We start from the raw sequence: 9,013 nt of genomic DNA, 5'->3' as shown, positions 1-9,013 counted from the left end.
CAAGACTGAGCTGCTTGAACTGGGGGAAGGCCTAGGATACCGGGACCTATGGGAAGCCAAAATCTCTCTTAACATTTCAGAGAGTCGCCTGCCACCAATGTATGCTAGCAGGGCTCACCCCTGCTGTGTTAGTTGAGCTCTTTCTTTCCATTCCTGTCCAAATTGTAGAAAGGGTTCCCTTCATGGTTTGCCTTAAATCCCTCATCACCCACTTACGCTCACACATTTTTTGCTTCCTGACTTCTATTCTCCACTCCCACCTAACTGAAGCTGTTCATTAAGAGATTTCTTGATGACTCTTTAATAATCACATTCTCTTTGGCCCACACAGTTTTTGGCCTTCAGTGTTATTGGGAACTGTTACTGCATCTTCCTTTTTAGTTATTTCCCCTGATCCTCTCTTCTTTACAGGATAATCTTCTTTATTTGACAACCTAAGGGCAGGTATCCTACAAAATTTTCTCTTCAGCTGAATTCTCTTCTCCTCCACCATCCTCTTAACAGTCTTATCTACCCTCAAACTTCATTATATTTATAAAAAAGACTCCAAAACTTTGATCTCTAGCCCTAACTTCTCCCAAAAACTCTAGACTAGTATTTTTTTCTACATATTTAAGATCTCTCCAGCTGGCTGTCTACCTTGTACCTAAATATCAACATATCAAAAATGCATCATCCAACACCTAGGGCATTATATAATACTCTACAAAGGTTCCACATGCTAGGGTAACTTTCCAGAAACCTACAACCTCCAGATGGGTCCCTAGACCAGATAAGTCCTGAAATGCTGAGGGGCCAGTCTCTCCAAGAACATCAGCTAGTTCCACCCCCCTATCCCATCTTATCGCCAGCCCCTTCCAACATGAAAAACCCACCACTGACAGATGTGGCAGTATATCTAAGTCTACCTGGTATATTGATGGATCAGCCTGCCACCTCAATGGCAGTAGCTATGCAACCTAGTACGGACACTATATAATGGGAAACTGGGACTATGCAAAGCAGCCAATGGACTGAATTAAGGGCTGTATGGATGGTCATTGTTTGTGAACCATGAGATGCATTAACTATTTGTGCTAACAATTCGGTAGTGTACTGGGGCCTGGCAGTGTGGATGGCCACATAGAAGTAAGAGCAACGGATTGTAGTCAGCCATCCTTTATGGGGGAAAGAGATGTGGGAAGATATCTGGACTACCTGACACAAGCAAAAGGTAACCATATTTCATGTCTCTGCCCATACCCCTGATTCCTTAGCTGGCAATATTGAAGCAGATGTTTTAGCAAAAATTCATAGCCTAAAGCCAACGTTGCATGAGGCTGCTGAATGGTTGCATAAAAAGACAGAACACCAAGGGTACCAGGCTCTGTGGAGACTGGCACAGCAATTCCAGCTGCTCATCACCAGGCAACAACTGAGAGAAGTCATGGATGCCTACCCCTCCTGCTTGCTGCAATGCACAAGGATGTTTCCTCATTAACTCAGTCACATTGACCACAAGCAGGTTCCAATCACCAGGTGGCAGGTAGATTATAATGCCACCCCCCTTGTCTGGAGGTACAAAGTATACTTTTACAGATGTAGATATGGCCCCTGGACTGTTGCTGATCTTTCCAGTAGGGAAAGCTAACCAAAGAACTACGATATGTAGCTTAGAAAAGTTCAGTGCATTCTGCAGGGTCCCCACACATGTGGACAGTGATAGGAGACCCCTTTACCAGACAACCAACACAAGCCTGAGCTACCGAACATGATGTCTTGTAGATATTTCATTTGCCTTATAACCCCACAGCAGCAAGATTAATTGAGCGGATGCATGGACTTTTAAAAGAGCCATCAAAGGTGATAAGCAATCTCTGCAGCAGTGGACATGCAAGTTGCATCCGGCCCTCCGCAGCCTCAATTCACAGCTGCTCCTGCCCCTGCCCCTGTTGAGCAGGTAATGGCAGGGCCCATGCAAGTGCTGTAATTCAGGTGAAAGGACCAGCAATACTACAGCCACAGTGAGGCAATGAATATGACTCGCTCTTCCCTGTGCCACAAGCATTAGAAATTGGGAAAAATAAGGTCTATTGGCCATGATCCTGGCTAAAGCAGCCATGCTGGTTGGGAATCCTAGATCCTTGGGGTATTGAAGTAACCAAAAATTTATCTGGGATGCACCCCCCCATAACATAAGGCACAGTATGTCTGACTCTGTGGACACTTATTATGCCCAGGTTAGTTGTGAATTTGACTCCAAAAAGCTTCCTGCAATTGCAGGGGGAAAAGGTGTGGTATCTGTCTACTAATGGAAATTCAGCTTATATTCTTTTTGCCCTTAGCATTGTAGCAAATATCTTTCTGCAATAGGTTTCTGTGGTAACCTATGTGTACAATAGATCTCAAAGCTGAGTGGGCGCTGAATTGCCACTGGCCTGCCTTGGACTGTGACCTCTGTGAATGGCACTGTGTAGAAAACCCTGCTGGCCTGGCAGAATTCAGCACATCAGAAAAATCTGGAAGAGAATCTTCTTATTTAGGACTGAAATCACAAGTTTCATCAATTATCAGTAAAATGATTTAATTTCCTGTCTTAGCCATGATGGCCTCACTTTGTGGAGTTGTTATCTCTGTGTAGGGAGCTCCTTATGTTCTGTTGTCTCTTATCCTGTTAATGAATGCAATGTCCATCCTATGGACAACACAGCCTGCTGTGTGGGTGGATTGTGAGTACCCAGGGCCCCGCCCCCTCCTCCATTTTGACAGCAAGTCATACAGCTTCCTACATGACTGGGGACAGACATTAAAGTTCAAAGAATATAAACCTCCTCCCTACTAACCAAATCTCATGAGAGTCTGCAGAAACTCCATTGTAACCAAATCTCACAAGTTAGTCAAACTTTATAAGCTGTTCCTGGGCACTCTCTCCCTCTCTCAGCTTTGAGGGGAGTGCAAACTTTTCATCTCCTAACTCGCTGCCATTGGGAAAATCTTCCTCCTATCCATTAATTAGCCCCTAATTAAACTCATGGGTAATCTTCTAATGTGTTCTTTGGCCTCGGGGTTGTGCTGGCTGGAATAGAAGTCCTCTTCTGACAATGTCAAGGTGAGAGTATTGGGGGGAGGGGTAATGGGGAAAAGTGGGAGGGGATGGAACCAACTTTCTTCTGTGTTTTGTATGTATGTCTTCTAAAACATGTAACCAATCAGTATCTTGTCAATATAGTCAGCCTGTCGATCAACAGGAAAAAAAATGCATCATCTATCTCCCTACCAAAGCAAAGTGTTTGTGTATATATACGTAGGCGTGTGGATATAATATACCTTATATGAAGACACTATGTGTGTGTGTATACCTGGCTTCTGACATCTCCTAGTATGTATCATATTTTACAAGTACTCAGCCTCAACTCCAGAAGTATTTTCTGACCACTGTCTTGCCCTGGCCCCCACACTGACTTTGTTTCCAAGCACTATTGATTCTACCATCACAATATCTCACAGCCTCTGTCCCCTTCCTTTTATGTTCTCACTGCCACCATCCTGGCGAAAGGCTCCTCATTTCTCATTTCCTCTCCTTCAATAGTCACCTCACTGGACACCCCCACCAGCCAAACTTGCCTCCCTGATATTCCTAAGTACACCTTGGGTTTGCTTAGTTTCTTTATTCTGCACCCCTAGTCGCACTCCTTTCAGAAAATTATCTTTGAATCCATGGAATTTGCTTAGCCATTTTGGTGCCTCACCACACTCTTGAAGCAATTTGTGCACCTCTAATTCTCTCTTATCATCTTCTTTGTCTTGAAGTCCCAGCCGGGGTGGAGAGTTTACCATCTGAGATGTCCGATAGGCTAAGTCCACAAATACAGAGCCTTGCTCATAGAAGGTGCAACATAGATATTTGTTGAAGGAAGGAATGTATGTTGATCTTGTTTCCTTTTCTGAATTTAATTGGAGGGGAAGGAATTGCCTTATACTCTTCCATTCCCACCCCTAACCCCAGCCCATGATAGTGATAGATACATAAATCTCAATAAGTTTCTGTTGCTTGTGGAACTTGTGAACTTGAAAAAGACATGAAGAAAACAACCCTGCTTTGAGTCAAAGGAATATCTTAATTAGAGATGGCAAACTCATGACCCTTCAGGGTCAAATATTGATTGAATATCACTTTGGTGATCCTCCTAAGGTTTTTGTTTTTGTTTGTTCAAGACAGTCAGAAAGTAATTTTTCAGTGGGCGCGAGTTGAATAAGGACAATATTGGCAAAGCGTTCATGAGTGCAGGGCCCACCACTTGTCCAAGGGACCATGATTGGGGATAGATTTGACCCTACAATCATCCTTGATGAGGCATTTCTCAACCACCATGTTTTCAAACTCAACAGCATTAAATTTGGGAAAGCTACACTTCTTAGAGATATGGATTTTCTTGCAGCCAGGGAACTTGAACTTGACCTTGTGTGGCATCTCAATCCCATGCTCCTTATTCTGAAGCTTCATACAGATAGGCATGATGACTTGGCCAATGTGGATCCTGGCTGCCATATCCTGGGGCTTTCCAAAGGTACCTCGCATACCTTTCTGGAGCCTAAATTGGGGATAGTATGAGGCCACACATGACCATCAACAGGAAAGTTCTGACTCCAAGGTCCCTTAGGGCAACCTGTACAAGCAACAGGCTGCATACACTACCAAGGATGCTTCCATCTTTTTTTTTACATGGGCAGGCACCGGGAATCGAACCCAGGTCCTTGGGCATGGCAGGCAAGCATTCTTATCTGCTGAGCCACCGTGGCCCACCTGGATGCTTCCATCTTTTAGCTACTGCTCCTTGGACCCTCATGGGGAGAGAAAGCTAATTGGCTTATTTGGTTACAGATTGCCTAAGGCTTTAAATATTTTTAAATTAGATGTTCAACATTAAAAATGTCAGAAAATTCATATTAAAAAATCTGGATTTCCAGCTTCTCTATAAAAACAAAGACATTTAGCAATGTTGGACCCATATTCTTACCAAGCAACCATCAGCTGGTCCTGATTCAGATGCCCCTGAAACAGTATTTGGACTCTCTAATTTGCCACAATTTTCCCCCAGCCTATTTAAACTATCAGCTGGTCCTTGTAGACACTGGGGTTTGGAATCCCTGATCTAAGTCATTCCAGGTCATACTTCTCTTTGTAGTGCACCCACCAGTCAAATTTTTTCTATGATCACATGCTAATTAATATTCAAAATTTCAAACTGACTTCCATCTCCAGGCTGACAAATGAATGCCCATTTCACAGGAGTTTGTGGAGCCTTCCTACACCAATTTCTGTGACTTCATATCCTTTTCCTTCTGTCTTTCTTCCCCTCTGTTTAACGTGAAAGGAAAAAAAAAAAAAGAGTGAAAGCAAGCCAAGACCCTAGACAAAAATAAGCTTTCAACCTCACTCTCCTCAAAGAGCAAAACAGAGCCAAAACTATAAGTATAAGCACTGCCACTCCATCTCAAGTAGGATTGTGTCCCCAGAGCTAATACCCAACAACTGCTCTAACATGGCCCAAAGGCTCAGGATCACAAGGGGAAACTGAGGAAATTTCTCAAGTTAAGCAAGAATACAGCATTTTTGACTCTGTATGAGTTCTAAGATTCTTGTAGTTTGCTAGCGGCCAGAATGCAATATACCAGAAACAGAATGGCTTTTAAAAAGGGGAATTTAATAAGTTGCTAGTTTATAGTCCTAAAGCCAAGAAAATGTCCCAATTAAAAGAAGTCTAAAGAAATGTCCAATCAAAGGCATCCATCCAGGGAAAGATACCTTGGTTCAAGAAGGCCTACTTGAAGTTCAGGGTTTCTTTCTCAAGTGAAAAGGCACATGGTGAACACAGTCAGAGTTTCTCTCTTATTTGGAAAGGTACACGGTAAACACGGCCAGGGTTCTTCTCATGTGGAAGGGCACATGGCGAACACAGCATCATCTACTGGCTTTTTCTCCTGGCTTCCTGTTTCATGAAGCTCCCCAGGAGGTGTTTTCCTTCTTCATCTCCAAAGGTCATTGACTGGTGGACTCTGCTTCTCATGGCTATGTTATTCTGCTCTGCTCTCTCTGAATCTCTCATTCTCCAAAATGTTTCCTCTTTTATAGGACTTCAGAAACTAATCAGTACCTACCAAATGGGTGGAGACATGTCATCACCTAATCCAGTTTAACAACCAGTCTTGATTGGGTTACATCTCCAGGGAGATGATCTAATTACAGATTCAAACATACAGTCTTGAATAGGGATTATTCTGCCTTTACGAATGGGATTTAGATTAAAACATGGCTTTTCTAGGGGACATACATCCTTTCAAACCAGCACAAAGATAAAATGTGAAAGTTGCAGAGGCCCTCTGGATGCTTTGTTTATAAAACAAATACTCAGGGACTTCCAGGAATCTTCCAGATGATTCATTGAATCTATCCCTTTCTATCCAGTTACCTTTATTTATTGTGGATCCGGCCTTTATAATTGAGCAAGACAGCCTGTCTCTAAATAGACTGAACTCTCCTTGACCCTTTAGCTTAGCAGATTTAACTAATGATGAATTTGAAATGTAAATCGCCAGGCAGGGCCCAAGCTGAGAAGTGGAGAGGGCAATTCCTCAAGTGGAAGTGTGTGTTCAGTTAATGTGTCATCAAATTCCTCAGGTTTTACTGTAATCTGATTCATTAACCACAGCTGGTCTTTCTGAAGGAAAATTTAAATATGTATATTATAATCACACATATATTGGTTAAAGTTTGGCTATGCTTTTCTTCTTCTAGAACTTTTGAGAAACACAGTTAGATGCATTAGAAGCACAAAGTTTTCTAGTTTGTTTTTAGTACAAATAAGGGATAAGATGCTTTCACTTTGCACAAATTCTAAGAAGTTTTTCTCCTTCCAATAGTCTCAAGAACTGTTACCCAACAAAGGCAATGGATTCTTGCCTGATGCACTCGAATAACCTATTCCTGAGATACCTGGGTTTCAAGAGAGAAAAAATTTACCGACAGATGTAAAGCAGAAGATCAGATGGCCTAGGCCAAAACCTGTCTCGTTAAGTTTAGGGAGCTCAAGGTTTTTATGGATTCTAACAAGCAGAGATGTAGTCATTACAATTTCAAATAATCAAGTCTGAGCAGAAAGGAAGACTGAGTTATCCTTTCAAAAGTGCAAGCAGAAAGGAAAGGAGACAGAATTATCTTTTCGATGGTAAGTATGCACAGGGCTGACACTAGGCTAAAATAAACATTACAATAGTGAGTGTAAGCAAGAAAAATTTATAAATGTAAACGAGTGAATTTGGGGCTGGAACCAGTTAATTGCTGACTCAAGTTCTTCTGTTAGCATTAGGACCTTTGCCCCTACAACTTACTCTGAGGAAAAGACTGGATGAAGGAAGCAACAGCTCTTACAACCACAAAGACACAATGTACGAGGTTTTAAAATCATTATCAGATATCAGGGCAGCTGAATTATAGTTCAGGGATTTCCCTCTGTCTACTCCAATAGACAAGAAAGCAAAAGAATATCTATATATGATTCACAACCATAATTATCCCTTAAATCCTAATTTTTCAGTTGCAGAACTATGACCAAAATTACCTCCTTAGCCTGATGCATGATGAGAATCCTACCTAAAACAGTTTCCTGGATTGTATGTGTGTATGTCATTATGAGGAACTATAAGCTATGCAGCTAAGCCAGCAGTGGAAGAGTGAAAGGTCAATGTTTTAATTCATTAATGCAGCTGTCTCACCTCCTGTGAGTACAGAAGGCAGCTCATCCTGACTTTCCATGGAAGCGGGGAGGAGAGGGAACTGGGTACAGATTCAGACAGGTTTGTCCAAGGGGCTATGGCATTGGAGGTGAAGGCACTTGGAATGGGCATGGATGGGCTCTGGCGAAACCAGACAAAAGCCCTGCTCCCACGGGGTTACCTGGTGACAGTAACGACAATTATTATGAGCATATACATTTCCAGTGCTCTGAGGAACAAAGAGTGCTTCTCAGCTGGGGCTCCTTGCTCAGAGACAGATCAGCTAAGTGCTAACCTGAGTAGTGGTGCTCACAACTCAGATCCCTCCTCCCAAGGGTGTAGCTCCCACACAGGTACACTACATGTGCCACTGTTCTCTCCACACCAGGAAGTCCTGGCTGCCATTTCTCATTCTCCACCCTGCTTTGCCGGCTCAGGTCCTGCTGTCCACACAGGGCCCAGATCCTGCCTGCAGGAAGGTTTGGTTCATCCAGCAAAATGTTTTGATTTATTTTTCTTTCCTCTGAAGTCCTTCACTCCCGCAGGTCTCAACCAGCTCAGTGTCTTACAGTAGGAAACGTCCCATGTTCTCGTCTGCCCTGAGGATGAGTGTGGCCTCTGGACAAGTGCAGCCTCCAAGTTCTTAACCCTGAACCTTCTAGGCACCACTCCTAGCACTTTTTTCCCATCTCCTCGGCGCAGGTGCTACAGTGTTCTACCCTGTGATTTCATTCTTGTTTTTGGTACAGTGTATCTTTATTCTCAATATTTTTTGCTAGTAGTTGCTTTGCTTCCATTTGGAGACCGTAAGCTCCTTGAGGACAGGGACTTCAGGAATTTGAGAGGCAGGGTGTTTTTAGGGGGCCTTATGACAGTACCAAAGAGAAAATGGGAGTGGGTAGGAAGACAGGAAGAGAGATGAAAGAAGTCGCAAAGATCCAGCTCGTTTATTTTTGTAGCATCTTTGAATACATGTACAAGAGATTCCTAATCCCCGTTCCACAGAGAGGACACTGAGGCCCACAAATTGTGATGAAATCAATCAGAGAGCATCAATGGGTGGGACTTTCAACCCTGAGCTGTTTCTATTAAATTGCCTTGTCTTCCTTTGACCTATCTAGATATTTTCCTAGAAGCAAAGTAAAGTAATCAAGGTATTCTATGAAATATTTCTTCTATCTGGATAAAGGGCTCAAACAAAGAAACCCTTTCTGTCATTCATGGTGGAGACACGTGAACAGAGTAGAGCAGATTGGCAAAA

At 42.8% G+C, this 9,013-nt stretch overlaps 1 pseudogene; it reads right to left on the bottom strand.

The window, feature by feature from the left end:
• Positions 1-4,618: 4,618 nt before the first annotated feature.
• LOC143665838 (small nucleolar RNA SNORA70) lies at positions 4,619-4,767 on the bottom strand (annotated as a pseudogene).
• Positions 4,768-9,013: the final 4,246 nt, after the last annotated feature.

The sequence above is a fragment of the Tamandua tetradactyla genome, chromosome 21 (genome assembly GCF_023851605.1).
Source record: "Tamandua tetradactyla isolate mTamTet1 chromosome 21, mTamTet1.pri, whole genome shotgun sequence".
Classification (NCBI taxonomy): domain Eukaryota; kingdom Metazoa; phylum Chordata; class Mammalia; order Pilosa; family Myrmecophagidae; genus Tamandua; species Tamandua tetradactyla.
This window is presented reverse-complemented; position numbering and strand designations above follow the sequence as displayed.